Consider the following 16,071-nt stretch of genomic DNA (forward strand, 5'->3'; position numbering starts at 1 on the left):
GCACAGCCTGTGACCCAATCTGAGCCCATCCAGGTCTGAGATCAGACTTGGAAAAGGCTCTTCTCTCCCCCATAAAATATGACTGTGTGGGTTAGAAGGGGCTTACAGAGAGAGAACCCCCCTCAACACTCCCTGTTCTTCCATGGAATCTTTAGGAGCTGAGGATCTGAGTGAGGTCGTGATCACTCTGTTCCCAGGGACTAAGGAGAGGACTCCTTAGCTTCATCCTCACAGCATCCTACAAAACCTAAGGAGAAACAACACAGATCCTGATAGAGCCTTGCTGAGAGAACCCCAGATCTCAGTGCCTCTCGCACGCACAAGGAAATGTGCTTTTCTTTTTGAGAGTGAATCCATATGTGTCTGCTTTATTTGGACTTGGATCTTCCTTCCTTACTGTGGGTAGTTAGATGGTGTCTTAGTCCATGTGGGCTACTATAACAAAACCCCAGGAATCGTGTGGTTTAATCAACAAACATTCCTCTTTTGGAGTGTTAGAGACTGGCAAGTCCACCTAGAGCAGTCCTCTCGTTGTCCACATAAGGCAGAAGGGTGAAGGGACTGTTAGTCTGTGATGGATAGATTACTCCCATTTATGCAGTCGTCTTCCATAAATTAATCACTTCCCACGGACTGCACACTTCCTGATATCACCACCTTGAAGATTTAGGGCTTTTAAATACGAATTTGGGGAACACATAAAGTCTATTCCAGATAGAACGGTATTTGGAAGTATGGTTATATTTATCTGCAAGTTGTGTGGACAGCTTAGAGAGGGAATAGAACACTTACCCTGGTCCACAAAAGGGCTTTCCACATGTTCACATAAAAATTCTTAAGTGAACAATTCTAAATATAATCCAAACAATACTCACTTTGTCTCAGACAGGATGCAGACTGTCAACGTGAACAATTTGAAGCTTCCATTGTGACATGCTTCTCAAAGTATCTGTCTGTCTACCTAAAGTGACCCTGTAGCCAAGGTGGCAGGCCTAAAGGCCACTAGCCCTTAACGGAACACCAGAACAAAACTTCAAGATAAGGTATAATAGCTATCCAAAGTGGTCTGCTCCATAGCAAGCATACATGTATAATTCTTTTGAGCAATTATATAACATGCGTCAGATTTCCTAGAAGCTAAGTCATCACAAAAGCAAAGAACTGGACTTTAGTGTGCCAATATCCTATTATAATTATTCCAAGCACTCTTCATGGCACTTTTGTTATATAAGTCAGAAGACACGACAAGTCCAAGGGACAAGATCAGTTGCTCACAAAGTCAGTCTGTGTCTGCCTTCCTGTAAGTACTGTGCATAATCCATTATATTTCTTAACTTCTTCCGTGTAGCTGTTCTGACTGGTAGACATAGAAAGGTCACTTTTTGTTTCAGTCCTCTTAGGTAAGACATTACCCTATTAAGCATATGACCTCATTCAGCAGGCACCCAGAGGGCTGCCAGAACAACTGGAACACTGAGTGTGAGGGCAATGGTATTTCCTTGATCACTCTGAAACCTGCTCAACCAGACATCTCCAAGTGGAAAAAACATCCTGATTTCTGAAAACTAATCAATGATGACATAAGGTGAAGGCAAACATTTAGGTTGGCACCAGCCATAAGTAGGATTCCTGATAGACTGGACCAATCAGATGGTGGGAAGAATCACAGAGTGATAGAAAGATGAGAAAGAATCATGTGTCACTTGATGATGTTTTTCCATATTTGGTCTCCCTTTATGCCCACATGAATTCATCAGTGTTTTGATTGGCATTCATCTAAATCCTCTGTCTTGCTCATAATCCTTAAGATTCAGTGATAAGTTAACAGAGGTATGATCCTCCAAAGGCACCTTCGCTTTCACCACAATCACTGTTGGCTTCACCTTTATTAACAGGTGTACTAATTGCAAGCAAAGAGGGCTCATAAGAACGTGGAGAACGTTATAGTCCCTCTCCCTCCAAAAGGCACAAAGACAACTTAACAAGAAATGATTAAATTTCATTATTTTCACAAGTGTTCCTTCTACAAAAGATCTTGGTTTATTTGCAGATCCATTACCTTCTCAAAACACAGTAGGATGAGAGACGGGAAATAGTTCTAACGCTCACTTTTGCCCTTTCCCCTACCAACTCATCTGTATCTGCTCAATCTCTGAGGAATTTACTAAGTTCCAGCAGTCAATTTTTTATGATCATATTGGCAGAAAGTATTAAAGTCCTAAGCAGATATGTTTTGTTTTCCACATGAGTCCATGAGGTAAGCCACTTCATCTGGTGATGTATTGATTATTCTTTTCAGTCCCCAACCACATAAGACAGCTTTGTAACATGCCTCCTCAAAGCAAACACTGTTTTGATGGGAAGGTGATAGGATATATTTGGTGTAGTGTTTAGCTTATTGCTTAGCACATCCACAGCCCATATTGTTTCACGCAGGGTGAAGTCCTAGATCTGCTGTTGATTCCAGCCTGCTGCTAATGTACATTTGAGGAGTAAAGGTGTTGGCCCAAGTAATTAGGTAACTTTCAGACTGAGTTCTGGGCTCTTAGCTTCAACCCAACATGGTCCCAGCTATGGTGAACATCGGAAGTTCAGCAACAGATGGCAGATCTCTTTCTGTCTTTGTCTCCCCCTGTCTTCCTTACAAAATAAGTATTTTTAAAAAATAAAAACTGCAGATTCATTGTAAATTGATTCACATTAATAAAATATATCTACAGAACATAGTTCAAAGAAATGTAATCATAAAAACAATAAACATTAGTTCTTCTAAATTTTTAATTCATCATTATATTGACTTACTAAAATGAATAAGTATGTAAAATGAGCAAGAATGACAACTGTGAAAGTTTTGTAAATGAGGAATTCAAGAAACAACAACTATGTGACTTTTAGTGTGTGTGTGTGTGTGTGTGTGTGTGTGTGTGTGTGTGTGTGTGTGTGTCTGTGTTTTCTAGGTCATGAATAGGCTGTCTCTGATGCCTGTGGTTTAGCTACTTCCGGGAGGGATAGCTTCCATGAAACACGACTCACCTCTAAAGCTTTTCAGACTTTAATACAGAGCTATCGGTATCCCCTTGACTGATGTTTCTTCTACTCCTAGGGGAGGGGACTTCTGAGCATGGCTCTTGCGAAGAGTATTCCTCTCCAAGATGATTGCTCTGAGACCTGAAGTAAAAGAGGAAAAGTTCCAAGTTGACTTCTCCAATGACTAATCCCCTCTTCTTGACTAATCGCAGTAGATTTACGCCTACCCCTACTTTCACTGTCATGTGTAGCACCAGGAAAATTTATTTTCCCTGGGTCTGTCAACTTAAGTTGAGCTTCCTCTTATATTCTCTATAAAGTCCCTATTTTCTCTAGGAAAGCCTTTCAGATCTACCAGGTAGGATTCAGTGAACCTCCTCCAAGGCAGTTTGAGTATATTTCTATTAGATCACTTCTAGACCTATCAATTGTTAGCTTATCACAAGAATATTTTCATTAATATCAATTATATGTATATATCATGGCTTCATCACTTGAATGATGTTCTATAATTTAGAAGTAAATGTTAAAAGTTTCATAAAATCCATTTTTACCTCATTTAAAGCGTGTAAAATTCTATGCCCTTGGTGGATGGATCTTCCAACTTTCTCTGTTTTTTGGCAATATTAATGTCCTTGTCACTCATTCCACATGCCTCCCTTCGACCACCCTCAAGCCAGCAACACTGTGTGCAGGCCTACTTATACTGCAAACCTGCCTTACTCCCGCCTCTGCTCTCCTCCCTTCAAGGGCTCACATGGTTATTTTGCCACATGCAATGATCTCCCTTTCTCCATATAACATTATGATGGCTGTTACACTGGGGGAAATGGGGGAACAAGAGTCATCGGAAGATGGGACTACTGCAGCCATGACTGAGACAGCCACCATGAGCTCTGCGTGCATTCTTTTCTCTTTCTGTCTACAAGAGTATGATTTTCAATAGGGGTTGCCTAGAGCTAAGAAATGCCACTTGTGGTCCTGAAGCATCTAGGGAATCTATGATTCAATTGTAATCAACCCCACAGCCTTAACTTCAGAGAAGTGTGTGTTTAACAAAAAAGCTAACCCACCAACTAAACTGGGCAAGTAATAATGAGGTGGCTCTGACTTGACAGGCACAATGAGATAACAGTGATTTCATGAAAATACTTTGCTACCCCAGTAAAGCAAGGTTATGACCACCATTCGAGTTGGAAACTCTGCTGCCCTGCTGCCAAAGCACAATTGGTTTTACTGTGCAGCCAGCAGTTTCTGAGACATACATGATTAAGCTGCTTTCCTAATTACCCTGGAGTTAAATTTCAGGTTTTCTATAGAAGTTCCTGTTTGTTGTTATAAAAGTATATCAACTTTAATCACTGGAATGATATTTTTAATACTTTCCAACATACATGTAGTTAACAAACCAATCCCATACAATTTTATTAGACTCTTACACGATATAGCATGGAAGAAAGACAAACCAGCCCCGACAGTCGGTTTTGGGAACCAGAAATACAAAGAAAACTAAAGAATTTTTTCAAAGGAGAGAAAAAGAAAGAAGAAAAAACACAAAGGGAAAAAGAAAGGCATTGTTTAAACGATCCTTCTCATTTAGGAGAGATCAACTCATTTTCATGACCAAGTCTCTTGAAAGAGGCGACTATTTGTGTCTCTGTTTTGTTTTGTTTTTTTTTTCATCCCTACAAGCAACTTCTAATTGCATAACATGAACAGACACTCCATAAATATTTGTTGAATAATAGATGAACACTCATCAGATTTCAGTAAGATGTCCTTGAATACAGAAGAATTGAATCTAATGTTTATGCTTATAGAGATCTATTTAAAAATGTTCCATAGGTTTGGAAGATATTTTGAGAAGGAATATAATTTACAATGACATAAAAATCTTGAAACAGACCCAGCACAGTAGCCTAGTGACTAAGGTCTTCTCCTTCAGTCCGCCAGGATCCAGTTCTAAACCCGGCAGCCCCGCTTCCCATCCGGCTCCCTGCTTGTGGCCTGGGAAGGCAGTTGAGAATGGCCCAAAGCCTTGGGGCCCTACACCCACATGGGAGACCCAGAAGAGCTTCTGGCTCCTGGCTTTGGATCAGCACAGCTCTGGCTATTGTGGTCACTTGGAGAGTGAATTACTGGACAGAAGATATTCCTCTCTTTTCTCCTCTCTCTATATATCTGACTTTACAATAAAACAATAATAATAATAAAGGATGTTCACTTCCCATATCAAAATGCCTGGGTTTGATTTGTACATCCAGATTCCAGCACTTAAAAAAATTCTTGAAACATTACTGATGAAAGAGACTGCTATACAATAAGCACAAAATATCCTACCAAATGTATATGCATACATATTATTTTATGTATTAGAAGATATATAGCAGCTTGCTATGTTTATCTCAAGATGACAAGTTAAAGATCAATTTTTGCTTCAATGAGATTGTTCTGTGATTCATGAATTTTATTACTTTTGATGAGTTTTGAAAAAAATTCACCAACTATCAAGAAATGAAGCCAAGCTTAAACTACAAACTGGAGTTTTCAGCAGAACATAGTTGTGTCTTTGCCATGGACACCAAATGATTTCCTTACTTATGGTGGCCTTCATAGCACCACAATGCCTTTTTCTCTTCTTAGATGACATAAGGGAAAAACCAGAGTCTTAAGAACACACAGCAGATGCTGATCAGGACATCTAGACCTGCACCAAGACTTGCATAAGTATAATTATGCTCTTACACCTGCATATATGAAATACACAGATTTAATTTTAAAAAGTATGATGGTCCAACATGTTAATCCTCCATATACAAGCTCCAGCATCCCAAATGGGTGCTAGTTCATGTCTTGGCAGCTTCACTCCCCATCCAGCTCCCTGCTTATGGGAGAGCAGTGGAGGTTAGTTCAAAGGTTGGGACCTGAAAAAAAGGGTCCCTGGCTTGGGAGACCTGGAAAAGGCTCCTGGCTCTAGATAGGCTCAGCTCTGGCTGTGGTGGCCATTTGGAGAGTGAAGCAGTGAGTCAACGATCTTTTTCTCTTTCCTTCTCTGTAAATCTGCGTTTCAAATGAACCTGCTTTTTAAAAGCATGGATTGTAAAGGAAGCCTATTGTACTGCAATAAAACCATCAAATGTTAATATTAGAAATAAATAATGTGATTTTATCCAACTTGCTGATCAGCTGCTACACTATAAAGTTACATACACTGCAATATGTTCTCAGTCCAATGAAGAGGGAGGCATTTTAAGCAACTGTCCTTCCAATGAAGGAGGAGGAGGATCCGCTCCTTCAAACTGTTTCTATTATGTCTTAGAAATCTTCCCCAGGGTGAAAGCTCTTCTCCAAAAATTGCTTCACTATTCGATTATAGTTCAAGTTTGATACCTACCATCCCAGGATGACAGGCCATGAGCAATGGTAAGCACCTCATTAACCCCCACTATCCCTTATTTTGTCCTTGTCCCTATCATCTTCCATAAAAATCTTTTTTTTTTTTTTACATTTCTGACTTCCTTTGAAAAAATCCCTTTCAAAACAAATGGATGCCTGACTCATAACCTATTTCCTCTGATTTTCCACTCAAGTGACAAACAATGACTCTATTTAAATGAAGAATCTGAACTGAGGACCTGCGTGCAGACAAAGCTCATGGCTGCAGGAAATGTTGCCAGACCCATGCACTCACTTTGCTCTCCTTTGCTCACCTCTTGGGCTCTGCTTTTTTGTTATAAGGGTCACTTATAAAAGCAACAATTCTCATGGACCAAGGAATCTATAGCTCTGTCTCCTTTTCCTGTCAATCCCAGAGGAGTATTACCCTGAACTGTCATGTCAAGGCATTTGCAACCAACCTTTCTAACAGTCCTAGAAAGAATGGCCAGAGCACAGCACAGGCCTAACTCGTGATTTTTTTTTTCATAAAGACTATCACGATTTCATGTATAATCATTTTAAAACTTATATCCTGACTCTCATCCTGCATTATTTTATCTGCAAAAGTTGGTAGCCAGGAAAAGTTTCGCACATTTAAGGACACTGCAAGCTTTTGTACATAAGGGAAGCCTAACCTAAGCCTTTGGGGGCACTCCAAAACGTAAAAGTTGAACACAATAGCAACAATCAAATTATATCATAAGAGAAGCAGGATAAAACATCAAGTTCAAAGGCAGCAGATCAAACCTAAATCATGGAGTAGCCTTGTGGGTATTTTAGGAAAGCACACATATGAGGCATATAGAAATCACAGGAGGAGCTCCTGAAAACTTCTGTTTCCAAGAATTTCATGTTTCCTTAAGAATCCCACCAGCTTCTCCACTCCCATCTAAAACAGATTAGGATGGAAACACACTTAAAAAGAAGGCAGGGAACATCATTAATTATAAAAATTGCAATATTCCACTTACAATATTAGGTAAGTTTTCTTCTCCATTTTAACAATCATATAAGATTATTTAAATTCTTAGTTCTACTGTTTTATCTGATAAGAAGAGTTGAAGCCTCTGAGGCTTAAAAAATTTACCCCCACACAAGAAATTTACCCACAGTTATATGATTAGCAGAGTAGCACAAGATTGTAAAATCAAGGGGTATAAAAGATCATGAAATAGGAGCCAGCATTATGGTATAGTAAGTGAAGCCATCATTGGGATGCTTGGGCACAAGGACCCCAGTTCTGATCTAGCTTCTTGCCAATGTTCATGGAAAAGCAGCAGAAGATGGCCAAGTGCTTGGTTCTCTGTAGCTTTACAGGAAACCAAATGAAAATCCTGGTTCCTAGCTTCCTTCCGCATGACCCAGGCATAACTGGTGCAGGTATTCAAGTACTTCTTTTTTTTTTTCTTTTCTTTCTCTCTTTTTGAGATTTACTTATTTTTCTTGGTAAGGCAGATCTACAGAGAGAAGCAAAGATAAATAGATCTTCCACCCTGTGGTTCACTGCCCCTCCCCAAGTGCTTGCAATGATCAGAGCTGAGTGGTCTGAAGGCAGGAGTCAGGAACTTCTTACTCATCTCCCACATGATTGTAGAGTTCTAAGACTTTGGGCCATCACCTACAAGCAGAGAGCTGGATGGGAAGTAGAGCAGCCAGAACATGAACCTGTGCCCATTTGCACTTCTAAGTATTATTTTAAAAAGCAGTTTTGGTTATATTAGCTCCTTGAAAGTCTCAGGCAGAAAACTTCCAGGGGCTCTAAACTGTTTACTGAGATTTGTTTCTGATTCTTTATGTCTCAGGTTAAAGTTCAGATTTACCATAAGGACTCCTCTGACCTTAATCATAGAATGTGTCTTTGGATTATATGCTCCTGAAACATCCTGTACCTGTCAAAATGCTCTTCATTCCTGTAATTAGTGATTGGCCTAAGGACAGAGGTCATGTTAGCTTTGCTCAGAGTGAATCTCCAAGGGTTAGCACATTAAGTCTTGGACTCGCAAAGGAGGAAGCAGGAGATAGAAAAAGAAAGGGGGAGAGAGAAAGGGATGCGGAAGCATTGAACTCAAAGACAATTCCTTCTGCTAAATACGCACAGATACAGCTTTCTTTATGGCCTTTGAAAACCTTGAATTCCACTCCCTCTGAAACAGTACAGGTGAGTGGCAGAGAGGAGCAGGTAAGAAGACATTGATGAGAAGAGTAATGTAGGGCAGTAGCATAATAGGTCAGAGTACATGTGCTGGACTGTCTCATCAGCATCACTGACTCCACTGCAGCTCTTACATGTCTATGATTTGTCAGATACTAGGGTCTTGCAGGTACATCAATAACCAGAACAAAGGTTCTGGGCTGAAGCGTCTTATAGCGCTGACCTCAACTCTGTTCCAGGTTCCATTACATGAGGAATGTGCTGTCTTACAGCAGCTCTTTAATATATGTGTTTCATTTTCCTCATCTGTAACCTGTAGACAAGTCCCAAAGAATTTCCTGGCGAGAACTAAAGGTACAAGCAGCTGTTACAGACCTAACAGAGAATGAAGCATCTAGTGAACATTTAATAAATAGAAGTTTCTTATTGGCAACCACCATTTAAAATTTTTTTTTATATATGATAACTATTCTCTAGATTAGAATCCCATTGGTCACAGGGTATCAGTTGCATAACTGAGGTGGGGAGGGAATATGTAGCTATGGGGCTTTATAAGACCAGGATGGCTGCAGGGGCACTTTTCCTAGAAAAAAAACAAATAGTACCTTTGTTGTTGAATCCTTTGGAGGGATTTTGGATATTTTTACATCATCCCATAATACTGGAGGATAAAACCACACAAAGTCCTGATATACTGTTACACAGTGGGGTGTTTCAAAGCAGATATTTCAAGGAACTGACTCTTACAGCAGCCAAGAAAAAAAAAACTTTTTAAAGAAGCTCCTCACAGTTACCTTTGAAATTGGATCCCCTACCCGCATAAGGTCATCATATAGCTCGGGATTACTGAAGTTCCTGACCTCAGCTTCTTGTTCACTTTGGATTGACCTTTGAGAAGCAATGATGCCACTTGCAAAGTAGATTATCAGAAAAAAAAAAAAAAGAAAAGAAAAAGGATTGGTATCGTTGGGTGTGTATCTTTTTAAAAAATTTCTCTTGCAATCTACTTTTTACAACTTTGGTACAGTTGGTCCCATTAGAGAAGTGGTCAGTAGAGGAAAACAGGTTAAAAGAAAAATCTTATTCACTGTTTTTTTTTTCCTGTTGCCTGTCTGGTAAAATCATTCAGAGATGGAGAGTCTTCAATCATGAGCAAAGCTTGGGAATTAGCTGTGTGTGGATCTAGTTTCTTAAAGCTGCCCATATTATTCCTTAGCAGGAAATATTCCTAAATCAACAATGGAGAATCTGAGCTGTCATTCAAGTGACATGGGTTGACACAGAGATTTGATACCATGGCAAACCTTACTGACTGCCTTACACTGTTCTTCAAGTGAAGGAATAGGCTGATGTCTGACATGCCTGAAAACCACATGGCTGTGGAGTGTGTCAAGAAGCCCTTAAAGAGCCCACATCGAAGTGAGATTCATTACTGACAAGCACAGTGACAGGAGTCCCCAGAGGCCTGAGCTGCAAAGATTTTGCCGAGCCTGTAGCTGACACCGGGCCCACTTTGATTCTGAAGTCTTTGTCTTGGATAATCCTATGAGGTCTGGTCCTGTACTTAAAATTCCATCAACTTGTAACGAAGCTTTCTTCCCATGCTCCTTTACATCAAATGTTCAAGAGTTGACTTTCAGTGAACATAGACATCACATCAAATCAGCCAACAAGAAATGCCTTTCAAATCAGTTGGAGCAGAACCAATTATATGGAGAAGTCATAAACAATCAGTCAACCCAAGGATTTCTAGTGGATTTACATAGCTCATGCTTGGAAAACTCAGTCTCTTAGGGAAGAACACAATTTTCTACAAAACTGTGAAGCTAAGCAAGAACACTCTCATCCTACTTGGATTCATGTTGTGTATCAGAGAGTACATGGGGAACTTTTGTGGTCCAAACTCTTCATTACCTCATCAGAGTATGCTTCACTTTAGAGGATTTACAGAGTAACGATTTTTAATAACTGGGATGAACAGATAATGAGAGAAACCCAATATTCAGCCCAGTCCTGTCAATGACACCCTCATCGTACCAGGCGGGTGAGGGCCAGAACTGTCTGATCTGTTTGGCATTAAAGGATTACACTGTAGGAAAACTAATATCTGACTAGATTCCAAGTGCTAAAAAAAGATCACTCTATGTTCATTCCAGGCCACCAAGAGGTTTGGGGTCACTGAGACACAGGCCATGAATTTGAACAGTTGATTATTTTTGCAGGTAACTGAGGGAACAAAGCAAAACCCAGGAGATACATAAAGGTAGAGGCTAGGATTTCTCGTTTGAATTCTTTAACATGCCTGCCTTTGATGATTCTTACTTTGAAAGAACTACAGGCCTTTGATAGAATAAAATTAAATGACTGAATTTAATCGTTTTTGAAGTATTAGTAAGCAGGCAACATGGTTACTCATATTTACAAGGCATCAGGGGAAAAAAGCCCAATTTATAGGCAGATTTTTAGGCATGTTTTTAATGGTCCTTGCAGGCAGAGAATTAATGCCCTAGAAAATCAAATCAGCACTTCAATGTTACCTGTTTTCAATTCAGTTTTATTCTAGCCAAAGCCACAATTTATTGAAGACATCATATTTCACAGAGTCTATGCTAGACATTGGGAATACAAAACCCAATAAGGTAGGGTCAGCACTGTGGGGCGGCAGGTGAAGTCACTGATTGCTGTGCTGCTATCCCGTATCACAGTGGTGGTTATAGTCCCAGCTTCTGCCCCTGCAATCAGCCTCCCTCTTCTGTGCCTGTTAAAGCAGCAGATGATGACACAAGGGTTTGGGCCTTGCAGCCACATGGAAGAAGCCCAATGGAGTCCCTGGTTTCTGTCTGCAGTGTTGGAAACAAGAAGAGAGAAGATCTCTTTCTGTCTCTCCCTTTCTCTGCCTTTCAAGTAAGAATTAACAAATCCTTTTTTAATAAGATAAAGTCCCTGACTTTTGAACCATCTTCTTAACATGTGTATGTGGAAACCACCAGTAAATGTACCTCAAATCAAAGTTTTAAGACTTAACAGAAAATTCTGACTGAGCTTAGCTTTAAAGGATCTAGGGCTTCAGATAAACAGTGTTGTAATTAATCAGCCACTGGTGCCCATTGAACTTTTGTCTTGTGCACATGTGCTGCCTTTAGAGTCTTAGTCCCAGAACTTATATCTTGTTGGATTTAACACATTGCTAATCCCCAGCTAACATAGCCTATCCCTCTCAGGTGAACATCAAACTCAGCAACTTCTTTCTTGCTATTAGTCTTAAATTTAACGTTGGAAAGGATAGTGGTAGGGCCTGTATTGTGTTGTAACCAGAAAAGTGGTTGTCTGTGATGCTGGCATCCCATAAAGGTGCCAGTTTGTGCCCATTGCTCCACTTCAGATCCAGTTCCCTGCTGACCGTCTGGGAGAAGTAGGAGAAGATGGTTCAATGTCTGGGTCACTGCCTCTCCCTCTACCTAAACAACTCTAGCTTTTAAAATAAGTAGGTCAGAAAAATTAGACATTTCTTAATAGGCATGTTTTTTCAGTTACAGCTAATTCATTTGTGGCTCAAGTTTTATACATTGGTTTATCTTCAAAGAACTTAAGATTACTGAATTTGGACTTCCAACATTCTTATACTTGGTGACACTGTCCATGCAAAAGTTCAGATGTCTGGATTTCTTGGAATCAGCAAAAGCCACAAATAAAATACATAAGTTGGAATTTCTTTGTAGCCAACTTTTAGTATAACTTTGTCAGAGTAGGAAACTGAGAGAATGGAGAAAAGAAAATCCTTGATACTATCTCACATGTCCAATCACTGTGATAGGCACATCAGTTAATTACTCATTCAAACACCAGTTAAATACTAAGAATTAGTTATCACCATACAACTCTACTCCCATGAGCTTGACATTTTAAGATTCTACATATAAATGAGATCATACAGTACTGGTCATTCTGTGCCTGGCTAATTTCACTTTACATAATGTCTTGTGGGTTCATCTAGGCTGTCACAAATGACATAATTTCATAAGTATATATTTTGAAACAATGCATGTTAGACTCCATAAATATAAATATCACTTATACATAATATAAAAAGCTATTATTTATATAATTAAATATGTTTTTGGACAGTCATTCAGAATTGACCTTGTTGTCATTCATTCCTCATATATCCATTCATGATCAACTAAAATTGTATCTTCTCATCAACCCAGACTCCAAAGTTATATGTTGAATCTCTAAACCCCAAATGTGACTATTTGGAGATACAAGCTAATTAAGCTTAATGAGAAATGAGCTCATGAAGGTGAATTCCCAACGTAACAGTATTGATGCCTTTAAAAGGGAAAAGATGACTAGGATAAAGATGGCAATACAGAAGATGAACCAGGAAGATAAGGGCTCTCACTGCAGCCTGGCTGTGCTGGCTCCCTGATGTTGGGTTTCCAACCTTTCAAACTGTGAGAAAAAAACATGTCTGTTGTTTAAGCAACCAGTTTGTGGTATTTTGTTATGGCAATCCAAGTGGACTAGCATGTCCTATAATCCACAAACTCTTCTAGGAAAGCAGTTAGGGACTTGTTTTCAGAAGGTGTATGTGAGTTTCAAAGCAGGCAGCAGTGCACATAGAGTGTAAAGTCAGTAATCTCAGGAATTCGTTAGCTAAACCATGGTATGCATCTTCAACCACTAGGGCAGACAGCACACTTTCCCACGAGAATGCCACCATCCACTCTTCTGCCAGGATCAGGAACCAGAGAATGAGTCGGTAACATGCTGGGACAAGGGGCCTGCCTCTGTGGTTGGAGGGGTACACCACCACCAGTTCCTGACACATTACAAATCCTTCGGAATAGCTGCAGCTGTCTCCAGCACAGCACAGGTGTATTTGTTTTTTCTATCTACTGTTCCCACACTGTATTCTCACTGAGTCACCTTTCCTACTCAAAGTTGGTAGGAAATTGAGATAACTGTCCAGATCATTCAACCTACCACTCAGTTACTTGTGGGGTGCTTGGATATGTTTGGTGATAAAGGAGGAAATCAAGAAACTAAAACAGTGGCGGCTGTGTGTTTCTCAGACCTCTTAGAATGGTTGCATTCTTTCGCTCCTTTCAGCATGACTCTAGAATCAGGCCAGTATAATATATATTAATCTCTCTGAGAAATACATCAGCAGGTTGAGGCCTGAAAGGCAAGGTGAAGTCCCAGTGAACGTACTCTCAAAACGTGACTGTGAATTAATAATCTGAAGTTAAGTCCTTGACATTACACCACTGGCAATATTTAATTTTAGGACATGTGGTTTACACTTATGGTTTATAACTGATCAGAGTCAACTGTGACATTCAGAAACTTTGTTTTTCAACCACGGTCTGTAAGAACATAACCTTCCACAATGGCTGAATTTAAAAGGTCTCACATGTCCAGATCTTTTTGAAAGTGTAACCCTAGCAAGAGAAAGGACTTTCTGAAATTCCATCCAAACAGAACAGCACAGAGAAAGAACCAACACAACCAGTGTAATTAAATGCTGTTTACATTTTTCCCATGTTTCAAATGAAATAGCAAATAGAGGAAAACATAATTTTAATACAAAAAGAAAACTATCTTGACATTTTCCTTCAATGATTATTCTAGTATCTTCCTTGCAAATTTTATATTGCTTTACCCATAAAGTTGTGGGGTATCACTTTTGACAATTGTAGTAAATGTGGTTTTTTAATTGCATCTGTCCAGGTGCCCAGAGAGGGATGTGTTCCAGAGTACACATTTCTTTGCTCAGCAAAATAGGACTTACTTTAACACCCTCTACTTAATGTGGCTTGGCATTTCCTCTTTGTGAACTTATTTGAAAGTAGCATCTTCTTTTTAAGATTTATTTCTTTTTTGTCAGAAATGCAGATCAGATTTACAAAGAGGAGACAAAAATTTTCTATCCACTGGTTCACTCCTCAAAGGCTGGAGTTGAGTCCCAGCTGCACCATTTCTGATTTAGCTCTCTGAAAATACAACTAGGAAAGCAACAACAACAACAACAAAAATACCCCAAGCGCTTGGGCCCTTGCCCCTGTGTGAGAGACCTGGAAGAAGGTCCTAGCTCCTGACTCCAGGCTGGTCCAGCCCTGGCCACTGCAGCCATCTGGGGAGTGAATCAGTGATAAAAGGTTCTTTTTCTCTCTTTTTCACTCTTTCATTCTCTCTCTAGTTCTGCTTTTCAAATGAATAAAATGTTTCAGTACACATTTTATATATTGTATATAAAACATATAAATCAACTCTTGAGGACCTCTTTCATGGCAAAAATGCAAAGTTACTATCAAAACAAGTTCATATAATAAATGAGTTATAGCCAAAGAGAAACAAGAAAGTATCAATGACTACAAAGCGTACACTCAATATTTTGTATTCAAAAATGTATTAATCTACTGCAGCTGCCCTAATAGAGTCTGGGAGTTGGAGAACATTAAATACAGATTTATTTTCTCTTATAGATAACCAAAGTCCCAGATCAGTGTGCCCTAAAACAGAGCATCCAGTGAGACTTCTCTACAGGCCTCCATGCTGTCCTCCCACGGCCTTTGCTTTGGGCTTGGAAGTAGGTGCTGTGGCCAGTGCATTCTGGAGTCTGTTCTGATAAGGACACCAGTCAATTCTATCAGATTAGATTACAGTCATATCATCTGACCACATTTGACCTTAATTATTTCCTTATATGCTCAGCTTCCAAATACAGTCATTTCAGGGGAGCTAGGGTTTCAACATATGAATTCAGAGGCTAATTACAACTCAGTTCACAGTAGAAAAAGAGAAAATAGGAAGCGAGCATTGCCTTTCTCCAGGAGCTTACGATCTAGGGGTGGGTTGGGAGTGGGAACTAGCACGAGTCCAGACATAACTGCAGTACGTGACCTGACAGAAACTTGGAGAGGAGTAAAAATCAGATGCCCAAAGATTGTCAGGGTGCAGTCTTAGAAAATTCACTTGAAATGGTTGAGACCAGTTTTGTGAAGAAAATTTTAGATAATCCCGCAAATAAAATACTATATATACTACTTTCATTTTTAGGCAGATTTCAAAAGTAGTAATCTAGAAGAATTTCTCAATATGAGAATGAAATGATGACTTCCAAATAAAACTAACCACAACCTCTGAAATAAAGATTTTCTTTTGTTTAGATTATTATCTTTCATAAGATTGTTTCATAGGCACAGAGATTCTCCTCTTCACTCCTGCATCCCCCCAATTGCTTCTCCATATTATTATTATAGTCTTTCAGCAAAACTGGTAAGTCCAACCTTCTGCTATTTAAGTGTATCACAGCGTTATAGGCATAGATAATGGTAGCAAGTCCAGCATCCTATTGAACAGTTTCATCGGGAGTCCTCCTTTTGTTTGGCAGTAGAGAGATGCATACTATAATGTATCTTCACTTTGTGGTATTTTAGTCTCTATTAAAC

At 39.5% G+C, this 16,071-nt stretch overlaps 1 long non-coding RNA gene across 2 annotated transcripts in view; it reads right to left on the minus strand.

The window, feature by feature from the left end:
* LOC121148680 overlaps positions 1–16,071 on the minus strand; it is a 291,103-nt gene that overhangs the window by 251,162 nt on the left and 23,870 nt on the right. The window contains exon 1 of one of the 2 annotated variants that reach the window (XR_005882581.1): positions 3,034–3,154. The exons of the other annotated variant lie outside the window; for it this stretch is intronic. This is a non-coding gene — a long non-coding RNA (uncharacterized LOC121148680). Of the gene's footprint in view, positions 1–3,033; positions 3,155–16,071 lie in introns of those variants that run through there. 2 annotated transcript variants of the gene reach the window in all.

Source organism: Ochotona curzoniae, unplaced genomic scaffold (assembly GCF_017591425.1).
Source record: "Ochotona curzoniae isolate NIBS_2020 unplaced genomic scaffold, NIBS_Ocur_1.0 scaffold_4701, whole genome shotgun sequence".
NCBI classification, from domain to species: Eukaryota; Metazoa; Chordata; class Mammalia; order Lagomorpha; family Ochotonidae; genus Ochotona; species Ochotona curzoniae.